Raw genomic sequence first — 14,099 nt, forward strand, 5'->3', positions numbered from 1 at the left:
TGGATACCACCTAGTGCTATGCCCACTAAGAAGAAAACTCTGGAAGGCACATCAGTACATTGCCAGCCTACCAGGAAACAAACCCAGCGTAGCACAGCACAGGCAGGAATGGGCACCCGGAAGTGCAGGAAGCTCTTTCTCAGTCACAAACTAGGAAATCTGAATTTGGACCATGACTGTCCTATCACTAGGTCTATAGTTTGCTTTTTCTTTCTACTCAATAATTAGCATTCACTTTTGTTTTGTTTTGTTTTAAGGAGAGAGAGAGAGAGAGAGAGAGAGAGAGAGCCACTGACTTGCCTTCAGGGCAGCAATTCCAGGGATGCGGACCAGGTTGTTACTCTGCAGTCATATATGAAGACCAGTTAGCAAGGCATGAACTGCATCTTAGGGCTCCAAGAAAGGGCCTTCAGGTAGCACTGAAGGGTAAGAGCTTCTGGGGATGAGCTGGGCCACAAACAGGTCCTATTGGCATATTGGTAGGAAGGTCTGCTCATGTACCTGATGGCTGAGATTTCCTTATAAATATTCAGTGTGGCCCTTTATAGAGAATGTTTCCCTTTTGAGATTGATGTCTTAGGTAATGTGTATTCAACTTTTGAATCATTTGCTGAAAAAAATGTAAAACTTAGAGGAACCTCTCTATCATATTGAAGTCCGTCAACATATCCTTTCTATGTCAGGCACTGTGTTAGGTACAGAGGACCCAGAACTGAGTCATGTATAGCTCCTGTCTTTATGGAGCTGACATTCAGGACGGAAAAGACAGCTGCACACCCCAGTACGTATATATGGCTGGCCTTACCCAGGATTTAGCTTCATTGATTCATTTTTCTGCTCTAACTGGTTAAGTTCAAGCTCTGAAAACAAATTCCTTTACATCACAAGACAAAGCAATGTTTTCTTTAAAAGATACATATATTGATAATTTGTGATATTTTGCACATTTATTAAGTGATTATTTTTCTGAGAAATTCATGATCAATTTCTCAAAATTTCTTGGTGTGGGTGTGGTGGACAAGAATCACTCATTTTGGAAATTTGCTTGCTAAAATATTGAGAAACTGAGATTGAGAAATTTCACACTGGCTTCTTTGCTCATGGTTAAATCTTTTGAAGAGAGAAGTAAGCTTGAATACATTAATTTGCACTGGGAAAGAATAATTTGACACAGCAGGAAGAAAAGGACCCAGATGCTCTGGAAAAGTAGAACCAAGGAAAAGAAAAAGAGGGAACAGAATAGGTTGACACAATATACATTACATTTTATGAATATAAATTGAGGTTCTAGTCATTTATCAGAAAAATGATTTATGGATTTGACATCAGGATGCTTTTTTCTTGTTCTGCTTTATTTTTACTATGTTATGTTCTTATGCTATGTTTTTTAGCTTTTTAATGCTAAAATGTTAACATTTGGAGAAGCTAGGTTAAGGATCCACTGGAACTGTTGATAATTTTTGTAACATTTTTATAAGCCTGAAACTACCTGAAAAAATATGAACAAATTGTAACTTCAAGCAGAAACTAGAGGAGTCAAGATTTGAATCTATATATATGCTTGACCTTAAAACTATGCATTTGAACCACCTTTTTAAAAACTTTATTTTTATTTTTTTATAGTAGGTGATCTATAATTGTGTTTTCTACCTGGAACCCTAGTTGAAGGAGACCAAACTTCTAAATCATGACCTCCATTTATTTGTGTGACTGGGTTACCTATTTTGGGATCTCCTGTCATTGCTTACTATTGAAGCTGATTTACTAACCTCTTCAGAAGAATTCTCTTCAATCTTAGACATAGTATTAGTTATCTATTGCCATGTAACAAAATTTCCATATCTATAGTGACTTAAAACAACAATGAACATTTAATTATTTCTGTGTGTCAGGAATTCAGAAATGGCACATCTGGATGGTTCTGGCTCAGGGTCTCCCATGAAGTTTCAGTCAAGATATTGACCAGAGCTGTAGTTATCTGTCCCTTAACAGGGACTGAAGGATCCACTTTGAAGATGGCTCCTTTATGTGGCTGGCAAGTTGGTACCAGGTATGGGCAGCATGCCTCAGTCCCTCTCCATGTGGGCCTCTCTTAGCACTGGTTGAATGTCTACATGACATGAAATCTACATTTTCCCAGAGGAAGTGATCCATGAAAGAGAATGCGAGGTGGAAACTATCAATTTTAAGACCTAGTCTCAGAAGTCACGTAACATCACTTCTGCCATATTTTGCTTATTAGAAACAAGTCACCATGTTGGGTCCATATTTAAATGAAGGGTGAATTATATCCCACCTTATGAAAGGAGGGTGTAAGGTCAAATTATTTGGAACATATTGTAATGCCACTATATGTGGGTTATGGCCAAGGGTACATAACCCATCTATATACTTCATGCCATGGATATATCCGGCTATGGACTGATGTTTCTAATTACTGTTCCTTCAGATAATCTGTCCCAAGGCTTCTTTCCATGTTCACACCCAGAAGTTTGCCAAATCCTCTGAATAGGACTCTTTATTTAAATGACTAATAACCCAAGCAATACTCACATAGGACAAGTGAGAATTTATTGTTTTAGGCAACCCAAGAAAGAGTTGAACTGACCAAATCTCAGGATAGGCAGTGATCCAGAGAAATAAGGAGCTTGTATATTGACAGGACTATCCCTCCATGTCCTGTCTTTGCTCTTCTTGGAGTGGCAATCTTAATCTTTTCCACTATAGAGCAGTTTTCCATACATAGCAGAAACTATGGCTGCCTATACCTTTCAAAATTACATCCCACAGCTTCTCCTTCATGAGAGGGTTTTTCTCCTATTCTATTTGGATTCAAGTTCAGCACACCAAAGCAGAGCCTAGGTTTCCCACCCCAGGATCAAAGAAAGGACAGGATCCCAATGCCTCGTAGTTCCTGCAGTTACCACAAGGTAGCCTGGGAGGAATGAATGGTCAACTTTCAGAGGAAAAGGGTGTCCTGGAAGAGTCAGTTTGGAGTAGTGGGAAGGATGATGGAGAAACAAACGCAGGAGTCCTTAAGAGGTTTCTAGAAAGAATACCTATATTGAGAAGGATTAATGCTGAAAGTAGAAATAACATATTATTTTCGCATATTTTCTGCATCTCCCACTCAAAATCAAAATAGTGATAGTAACAACATTTATGCGAAATCCACACACTCTTTTGATGAGCTATATTTGTATGATTATTCACGGTCAAAATAGGCATTCATGTCAATATATTTTAATTAGAACAACATGGTCAGTGGAGATGTTCTAAGTTTTAATTTGAACCCCCAAGCATGCATTTAAGAACTGGTCCTAACCTTTTGTCAGTTATAAAATATATTTTCTCCCTGGGCCTTTTAGCAATGTAAGAGACACTTTGACAGTATTTTCAACTGTAACAGGTGGACCACATTTCCCAGAAACGCAATGAACAAACTGGTAACACCCAACTTCCAAGAAGTGAAAACCATCAAACTTTTACAAAACAATAACTCTGCTATTAGTCATGTGTTTGTGTGTTGGGGATGGGGGAAAATACTTAGGGATGCAACTCTAGGTAGTTGTACACACAAAAATATACCTATTTCTTTTTGAATTTTAGATAGTCAAATATGACATACCAGTGTGAGGAAAAAAGGCCTATGAGTGCTTGTTGCATAAACATTTTTTAAAAAAAATATATACCACATACTTAATATTTTCTTTATAAAATATATTTTGTTTCTAAAACTATATTTACTTTAGACATTTGACTTTTGAGCAGGCAGTTTCTTCAACTCTTGTTATGGCCTGGTGCACAAACATTGCCTCATATAATAATTATTAGTCATTCTTGAAAGGGGTAATAGCTGTTTTTAAAAATCTCTATGGCAGTCAAATTTTTTTCACTCCCCGCTCTCAAATGAGCTTCCCAGTATCCCCTCTTTCATTCTGACCTCTCCACGGGTTCTCTAGAGATTCCGTGGACACACAGATGCTATTCTGTGTTCAGTCCATTTTGCATTGACACCTCAGCATCCATTTCTGGTCAAAGCTCTGGTAAAGCAATAGTTATCCCTTAAACATGTCTTCACCGCATACCTGGTTCCTCTGAGAGCCCACAGGCTAGCTGTCTACTTCCTGTTTCCCTCATCAGAGTAATTGATGTGTACAAGATAGAGCTCCATTCTGCACTTCGCATTCCATTCTGTGGTCCAGCTCCTGCCAAGCCCCAGGGGACCACAGAGCTGCTGACTGCTCTTCATCCACCTTACCCATTTACATTCCTGCTTTCTCCATTTCAACTAGAACCTTAAGTAGTAAAGTCATGATATGTAAGCCTGGAATAACAGACCAAAAGGGGAGGAATGTTACACATAGCAGAAGTATCCTGAATGCCCCAAACTCCTCAGAAAGGTGACTTTTTGCCATTGGACTATGTAATGCTGATTTTTATTCGTTGGCATGGGAGGAGGAAATCTACTTTAAGAATGGAGTCAAGGACCATAGGTCTAGCTCTCTCATTTCTTTTGTCTTGTCCTCAGGAATATTATCTCTTAGTACCTTTGAGGTGGTATAAAGCCTCTTTTCTCATCCACTGCTGAGACTTGTCTTTCTTCACCAGCACAAACAGCCTAAGGCAAATCTGTAAGTGTTGTGCAGTAAGGACAGTGTGCTGAGAATGCTGGCCCATCAGCCAGAAGAGGACTCCCATCCTCAAGATGTGGTCTCTTCATCTCATTAAAGAGAAGTTTGAACTCAGCCTGGGACCAGGCCACCTGAAGCAGCAGCACTCCTAACCAAGTTGTCTCTTGGGTATGTTCTCAAGGGCAAGAGAGACAAGGCCCTGCCTACTATCTTAGCTCATATTCAGGTGAATCTGGGGCCTCAGCTGCAGGCTTCTCCACTGACTGCCTGAAGTTGGGGGCTGTAGTCAAATGCTTCACAAAACTGTCTTGGTGTGGTTAATGTGCTCGGTGGGGCAGGAGAATGTTTACTGGTTACTTCCTGGAATAGTTCAAACTCAAGATGGTATCTGAAGACCCTGAATATTGTGAGGCTGCTGACTGTCAGATCCAGAATCTTCTCTCCTGGTTTGGTTTAGGAACAGAACCCTATGCCCTGGTCAGGGATTTAATATAAACAAAATTGCTCATTCAGTCACTGATTTATTTTTTAAAACCATATTGAGTAAATATCAAGTACTCTATTATGCTTACAGGTGAGGTCCACAGGGGCTTAATCACTGTACTTGAACAAGTCTCCTGAGTACAAGTAGTCCTTGTCACTTTCTGAATTCTTCTACCAATTCTTTCAGTTCAAGGGCTCACTGTGTTCCTTTTCTGAGGTCTTCTGCCAGAAGTCAACTCAAGGTCTAGGGTCTCCTCACTAGCAGCCCACTTTGCTGCCTATAAAGTATAATCTTTAAAGATAGTTTGAGAAAAAACTGAAAACATGGCAAAGAGAGGTCCTCTTCAAAAATTACTTTGGGTCAGGTCAGATACCAAAGAAACTTACTGCCCAGTCATATGATAAACCTGACCCTTCTGCTACACCTACCCAACAACCCCAAGATATAAATCTCTGTTTTTGGAAAAATCTGGAAACTTTATGGGCTTGGGATTGACAATATGGAAATGTAAGACTGTGTCCTTCTAAAAGTTTGCCCTGGGTGGTGAAAGTCTTTTTTGTGGACCTATCAAACATAAAACTTTTTTTTTTTAACAGAAGACTTTTCACACACGTTGCTTCAGTAAGGTCATTCAAAGTCAGCCTCATCCATTTAACCTTCAGGTTGTAACACCCCACACTAATAGGCAAAAAAACTCCTCTTTCTAAAGCCACCAAACACCCATCAGAGAGATAGTTTAAAAGAAAAACATGTTCACAGTTATTATCAACAAACCCATTTATGGAACTGTCCAAGACATTTAGATAAAATGAATCAAAGAAAAAATATGTTTTCATGACTTCAAGGAGGTTAGCATACTAGACTGAAAACACTTTCAAGGACATACAATGTTTGGCCTCTTTCTTAAGAGGCCCTCAGGGTTTGAGTTAAGACATTGGAACAAGGTCAGGGGAATCCTATTAAAGCTCTGAGCACTGAGGATGCCTAGGGTGTTAAGCCTAAGTCCCCTAAGCTCCAGAAGATAGAGTAAGTATGTTGATAAATCAATTAAATAGGTTTAGGTCTTTCCAAGCTCATCAGTGATATGCTCTGGTGCCCAAGATATTACTTAAGAGTAGTTTTAAAGAATATGAATAATAATAATATCTAAGTTTGTAGAATACAGATCACATGTGTGTGACACTATCCTAAGTGTTTCCCATGTATAAATAATATGAGAATGAAAAGAGTGTCAGAGAGTCAGAGTGGGTAGGAGACATAGGACAGAATGTAGAGCTCTTGCATGACCTGGAGATTTTAGAAATAGATATGAAAAGGAGAAACTTGGCAAGTATGAATTGAGTTTTTGTTGTGTTCGTTTTTGTTATTTCAGTTTTGTTCAACTTACTGTCACAACATGATTTAGACTTTCATGATGCTAAAGAATGATCTGCCCAATGGTGTGATACTAGCCATGGAATACTGGAGGTCCTCTCTAAAATGGTATTAAATGACTAAGGACAGATCCAGATCCTTCTGTTGGATCAGAGAGTTGATATTGATAAAGTCTAAAGGCAGATAAAGATTTGGTGAGCAGAATGAAGTAATACCATTTCATACTGGCTCACAAATCCTCTTGAAAATGGAGAAATTGGCTGAGTAATATTCCATAGTATATATGTACCACATTTCTTTATGCATTTATCAGTCAATGGATATTTGACCTCTTTCCAAAATTTGGTTACTGTTGATAATGCAGCTATAAACATCGGGGTGCATATATCCCTTCAAATCAGTATTTTTATATTATATATATATATTTATATACATATAAATATATATATATATATATATATATTTTATATCCTTTGGGTAAATATCTAGTAGTGCAATTGCTGGAGGAAATTTCCAGAGTGGCCGCACCAGTTGGTATTCCCACCAAGAGTGTAAAAGTGTTCCCCACCCTCCACATCTTCGCCAACACCTGTTGTTTCTTGTGTTGTTATTTTAGCCATTCTGACTGGCGTAAGATGTTATCTCATTATAGTTTTGATTTGTATCTCCCTGATGATGAGAAATGTTGAGCATCCTTTCATAAAAAAAGAATGAATTCTTGCCATTTGCAATGATGTGGATAGAGCCAGAGAGTCTTATGCTAAACAAAGTAAGTCAGACAGAGAAAGACAAATACCATATGATTTCACTCATATGTGGAATTTAAGAAACAAAACAGATGAACATAGGGTGAAAACAAAATAGAGAGAGGCAAACCATAAAACAGACTCTTAACTATAGAGAACAAACTGAGGGTTGCTAAAAGGGAGGCCGGCCGGTGGGAAGGGTTAAATTGGTGATGGGTATTAAGGAGTGCACTTGTGATGAGCACTGAATATTGTATATAAGTGATAAATCACTGAATTCTACACCTGAAACTGATATTATACTGTATGTTAACTAACTGGAATTTAAATAAAATTTTGGAGAGGGGCACCTGGGGGGCTGAGGTGGGTAAGGGTCTGTTTTCCACTCAGGTCATGATCCTAGGGCCCTGGGATCAAGCCTGGCATCAGGCTTCCAGCCTGAGTCTGCTTCTCCCTCTGCCTCTCCCCCTGCTTGTGCTCTCTGTTTATCTCTCTCACTCAAGTGAATAAATAAAATCTTTTTAAAACAAACAAACAAATAAGAATTTGGAGAAAAAATGAAATAAATAGATAAATAATAATTAATTAATTAATTAATTAATTAAATAGGGGGAACAAAAGAAATGGAGGAATTGGCACCAAAAAAAAAGAAGAAAGTGCTACAAAAAGACATAACTGGAAAGATAACTGTGTTGCAGGTGATATAAGAAGACCTGTTTTCTAACTTCCACATGCATTGGAATGACCTGGGGAAGACACAGGTTTTGTTCAAAAGGCATATTTCTAGGTCCCTCTTCCAGAGGATCCAGTTCAGTTGGAAGTAGGTGGGGAATGAGGATGAGGGACATTTTGAACAAGTACACAAGTGGCTCTGATGCAGAGTTTTGATAATGACCACACTGAGAAATACTTTGAAAGACTGAGAAAAAAAAGTAATAGAGTAAATAGTCAACGTGAAGCCTGAAGGAAAAAGGACAGGAGAAATAGGGGTTCCAAAGTCCATAGAAGCCTGAATAGGAATTACATTACAAAATTATATAATCAGTGATCCATTATAGTGAGCAGTTATGATTTCTTATTTATTGCTACTGTTTCTTCTCTGCCTATGTCCATTAAAACACGAGGAAAGAAGAAGTGATACATATATACTTGGTAGCATAGAACATGTTATCTATTTTAAGAGAGGCTAACTGGGGCAAGGGGAAGGAATGATGGAAAATATATCACCTGTTGCCCAGTATGATTGCCACATGCCTTAGAGTCTGCTTTAATTGCTTACTTATAAGTCTACATTCCTGAATGATTTCATAGCTGCCAGGGCCCTGGGGTTCATCTCAGGTGTGTGAATCTCATTGGAGCAAGCCTGGTAGGTTAAGAAACACAAGAAAATCCATCACTACTGATAAAACTTGATATTTGAGGGGAAAGAAGGTAACAAAGAATTCACTTTGAAGAGTATATATAACAGAATTTCTTTTTAAAGTTTTCATTACTGGAAATAGTAGATCCAATAATTATATATGGTACTCTGTAAACTGAGATAAATTGTTAGCAGTTTTTTAAAAAAATGTTAAGTAGTGATAAAAACAATGAGCATAATCATTTTAATGGTGTTCACTTTGTTTTTAAGGTATCTGTAACCTTTTAAGCATTGAATCAAATGCATGAAGAGATTCAGTACATGGAGAAACATATAAAATGAATATAAATGACTGATTAATGTGAACAAAAGGAATAACATAACATGCTTAATAACATTTTAACTAAGCAAAATATATTATTCCTTATATTTTAAAAAAGTTTTTAAAATTTACACCCCCGGCATCTATTCTGTTTAGTGAAGAAAGCTGCGGATGTATTTTCTCCGTAGCCTTGGATTATTTCACCAAGACTCACTGCATAATGAAATGTAGTTTCACATAGTTTCACTTAAGTTCCTTAAGAAGGGCAACCAACTGTACTTGATGGAAATAAAGGGCAAACTGTATGAAAATATCTTAGAGTGGAAAAAAAAAAAAAAAACCCAGACATCAGTAAACTGTTGCCTTTTTAAGCATCATTTCCCCCTGTAATTCTAAATTCCTTTTCTGCTTTCTGACCCATGGGCCACTGAGCTGCCAGCAAGAGCCATAATCATGGGCAACCCAAGCCAGACCCAGGGTCAGGGCAAGCACGTGGCCAGCACAGGCTGATGGAGGGACTGGGCCTCGTCTCCCTGGATGAGTGGCTGCTTCCTACACTGGAGATTAGTAGAGACATTATTTGAAAGCCAATTACTTGTGAAAGGGAAGTGAACGTGAAGGGTAAAGCTCATAAGGGACAGGGAAGTAGTAACCATTGCTGCCGTCCCTTTTCATTTAAAGGGCAAATACTTGAAAAAGGGAAAAAAACAAAAACACCACCAACAAAACAAACACAGGATGAGAAAGTCCAAGACTACCAATATCTTAGGTCAAGCTAGTCTTTTAAAAACTGTTTTATATAAATAAAGAAATAATGAAAGTGCCTAGATTGAGAGTGCTAGACACACCTAGATTGTGATAGAACAGAATAAATGCGTGGGAGTTAAACCCACCAGAACTTGCCCACCACTGATTTATAACCAAGTGGAAATAACCGAGCGGAAGGGTAGGGCATAGTTTGGGGGTACAGAGAATAGTACTCCAGGGTCCACTTACCCTCAACCTATTTGCAAAACCTACTATTAGTGGTAAGTAACAGGGGCAGGGGGTGGTTGGAGCAATGTGAAGACTTTTCCCTTAACAGCATATTGGCAACTAATGTTATATAATTTCCTCCCACCGGCCACAGAATAGCTGGTCATTACAGCTTTTAGGCACTAGGCATTGTTGTTATCATGTAATATCATACACAATAGAGTTTACCGCAAATAATGCAATGAAACTTTACACAGTAAAAATCCTAGGAAAATACTATGATTTGTAGAGTAACAGTTCAACCGGAAGGAAATGTATGACTTTCTATGGGAATTTACAATAAGTGGGGGAGCATAATGATGATTAAGGGTATTATTTGAAATGTACCTTTGAGTGGAAAACTTCAAAATAAAGAATAATAAATAAAAATACCATACATTAACATTTTAAACCACTTTATGCAAAAGTACTTATTTATACCAGTAATTTCTTACAATTCAAGGTACGAGTGTGAATTATGTGAAGGTTTTCTCCCCTATTTCTCTTCTCCCTTTACTCCTTAAATATCCAGTTATAGGACCACCATCCTATTCCCCTTAACACACACAAATTAAAGTTTCCCTTCTGAAAAGGGAAAATCTGAAAAGCACATAAGGTATAACTGATAATGATCTTTATATCCTGTTTCAAAATCTTGGCAATTTAAATTTTAGAAGGCTTAAATCAAAAGATTGAGTCAAAATGCTTTGGTGCTAAGATTTCCTGGATAGTTTCTCCTGAATCTCCAGACACAATCCCTATTGGTTTTTCCTTACTGCCTTGATAGGATCATTACAACTATAATTTCTCAGTTATCCTTATTAAAATGTCAACATACTTGGGAAGGAACACTTAACTATGCCTTATTAGCCAATAATACACAAGACTTATATGATCTTTTCTTAAAATTAATTAAAAGTGGGTTTGTTAGGAAACAAGATGGTGAGGTAATCTTCAAGAGGAAGGAGAGAGAATAATCCAAGAGAGACTATTATATGGCAAGCAATGCTGTATCTATATGGTACAATGCTATATATATTATTTCATTTAGTCAGCATTTAAGTGGCATGGCATAGGTAGTTTCTCCATTTTACAAATGAGAACATTGAGATTCAGAGAGGTAAATCTAATAGTTGAAGTTCATGAGCGACAGCAATTCAAACTCAAAGATGTGTGAATTCAAAGACCTTGCTTTTTTTAAGGAGTACTACAATTTGAAGGCTAGAGGCATACAAGCCACAGTGGAGTCCAACAAAGCTGGCCCTGCCACTTGTCCTCAAAACTGGACCGCAGTAGATCTCTGATTTCCTTACTCCTGGCCAAGTGTTCTCTCTCTGAGACCACACACAGGCTCTTAGGCAATGATCAGGATCAGGAGTTGGCTCTTTGGTCCAGCCGTCTAAGCCAATTTCTATGAATCAAGCCAGATTTTTTTTTTTTTTAATACTGGTCTGGACCAAACAGAGATAAGAATCAACCTATACAGCTCATCTTCTGGAAACAGGAATTTGGCTCCCTCCTCACTTTTTGAAAAGTACCAATTAATCCTACAAGGCAATTGCTCTCCTATGTGGTGTTGAGACATAAGGGTGTGTGGAGCACTTGTGAGAGACATGGCATTGACAATGAATCCTCTCCTCAGTTATGGGATCATGATCCTGAAAAGGACCACAGTTGATGAGACCATAAAAATCTCACCAAAAGCAGGGGGGTGGGGGGGGGAGGGAGAATTAGGGCAAAAACATTTTAAACAAGTCATTGCATAGGAGTTAATACAATAGAAAGTCTAGAACACATCCACTTTTTATTTGTTGATGCTATAAATCTTCTCCAAAATGTGTTCCCATAAATCAACTTCTTTACCCATCTAGTGTTACCAAAACATCTAATCAGATTTGGTTTTTACAAAGTACAAAAGCAAGGTAAACAGAGAGGTTTCTTCCACCAACTGAACAATTGTTATAGCTGTTTTTGAAGCTAAGCCTTTATTTCAGTTTAGATGATTGTGAGATCGAAGTGGACAATAATTTTTCCTTTAACACCACATTCCCAGGAATCCTATGTAACTTTCCAGTATAATAAGAAACCAGTATTTCTTTCATCCTTCTGACTCCAAGGAAGCTAACAGAACAGTATGATCCTTTGCTGTTCTTTTCTCCTGGGGTCTTAGCTCTTAATTTGTATAAACTCATCATATTTGAAATATACTATTATATATTTGTGTGGACATTCTTTCTCAGTTATTTTTAATACTGGGAATTTTAATGTAATCAATATTATTGTTTTGTAATTTATTTAGTAATTTCTAAGCTAAAAAAGTCCTTCTTAGCTAAAAATAAGCTAAATATTTATCCATAGATAAATCTGTAGATTATTTCTTCAATGTGTGTGTGTGTGTGTGTGTGTGTGTGTGTGTGTTTAGCATCTCATTTCTAAATCCTACTGAAATTTGTTTTGCACTTGGAATAAAGTGATGATATTAAGTGACTTTTAAACAAATAATTAAATAACTTTTAAACACTATTTCCTGAATAATTGACTCAACTTCCACAATGATTTGTGATGTCAGCTTTTATCATATATCCCTATATATATTAAAAGCTATTTCTGGGCTCCATATATTTTTATCATGCCAGGCACTATTCAATGTACAGTATACAGTACAGATGAAAAAAGCTGAAGGTATCACAATCCCAGATTTCAAGATGTACTACAAAGCTGCAGTCATCAAAACAGTATGGTACTGGCACAAAAACAGACACACAGATCAAAGAACAGAATAGAGAGCCCAGAAATACATCTAAGCTTATATGATCAGTTAATCTATAATAAAGAAGGCAAGGATTTATAGTGGGGATAAGACAGTCTCTTCAACAATTGGCACTGGGAAAACTGGACAGCAACATACAAAAGAATGAAACTGGACCACCCTCTAACATCATACACAAAAATAAACTCAAAATGGATTAAACACCTAAATGTGAGACCAGAAACCACAAAACTCATAGAAGTAAACGTAGGCAGCCATTTCTTTGATACCAGCCATAGAAACATTTTTCTAGATATGTATCCTCAGGCAAGGGAAACAAAAGCAAAAATAAACTATTGGGACTATATTAAAATAAAGGTAACCTACAGAGTGGGAGAAGATATTTGTAAATGATATATCCAATAAGGAATTAATGTCCAAAATATATAAAGAGTTTATACAAGTCAACTTAAAAAACAAAAATGAACAAACCCATAAAAAAATGGGCAGAGAGACATTTTTTCAAAGAAGACATACAGATGGCCAACACGCACATGAAAAGATGCTCAGCATTACTAATCATCAGGAAAATGCAAATCAAAACCACAATGGGGTATTACCTTACACCTGTCAGAATGGTTAAAATCAAAAAGACAAGAAGTAACAAGTGCTGGAGAGGATGTGGAGCAAGGGGAACCCTTGTGCAGTTGGTAGGAATGTAAATTGGGGCATTATGGAGTTTCCTCAAAAAATTAAAAAATTAAAAATAGAAATGCCATATGATCCAGTAATTCCACTACTGGGTATTTACTCAGAGAAAACAAAAACACTATTTGAGAAGAATATGCATCCCTATGTTTACTGCAACATTATTTACTATAGTTGAGATATGGATGACTTGGAAGTCATCCAAGTGTCCATCCACAGATAAGTGGATAAAGAAGTGGCATATACATACAGTGAAATTTTAATCAGCCATAAAAAAAATGAGATCTTACCATTTGCAACAACATGGATGGACCTAGAGGGTATAATGCTAAGTGAATTAAGTCAGACAGAGAAAGACAGATACCGTATGATTTCACTCTTACATAGAATTTAAGAAACAAAATAAAGACAAAAAGACAGAGTACTTTATATAATGTAATGTTAATTTTATGTGTCAGCCTGGCTGGCTATGGTGCCTAAATATGTGAGCAAACATTATTCTGGATATTCCCATGAGAGTTTCTTGAATTAGTTTTTTGAATTAATATTTAAGTTGGTGGACTTTGAATAAATTAGTGTCTTTCATAATATGAGTGGGCTTCATCCCATCACCTGAAGGACTGATTAGAACAAAAGACTGATCTCCCCAGTGCAGAAGGCCTTCATACTTGAACTACACAATTGGTTCTTTCCTGGGTCTCCAGCCTG

This window comes from Martes martes, assembly GCF_963455335.1.
Source record: "Martes martes genome assembly, chromosome: 6".
NCBI lineage: Eukaryota > Metazoa > Chordata > Mammalia > Carnivora > Mustelidae > Martes > Martes martes.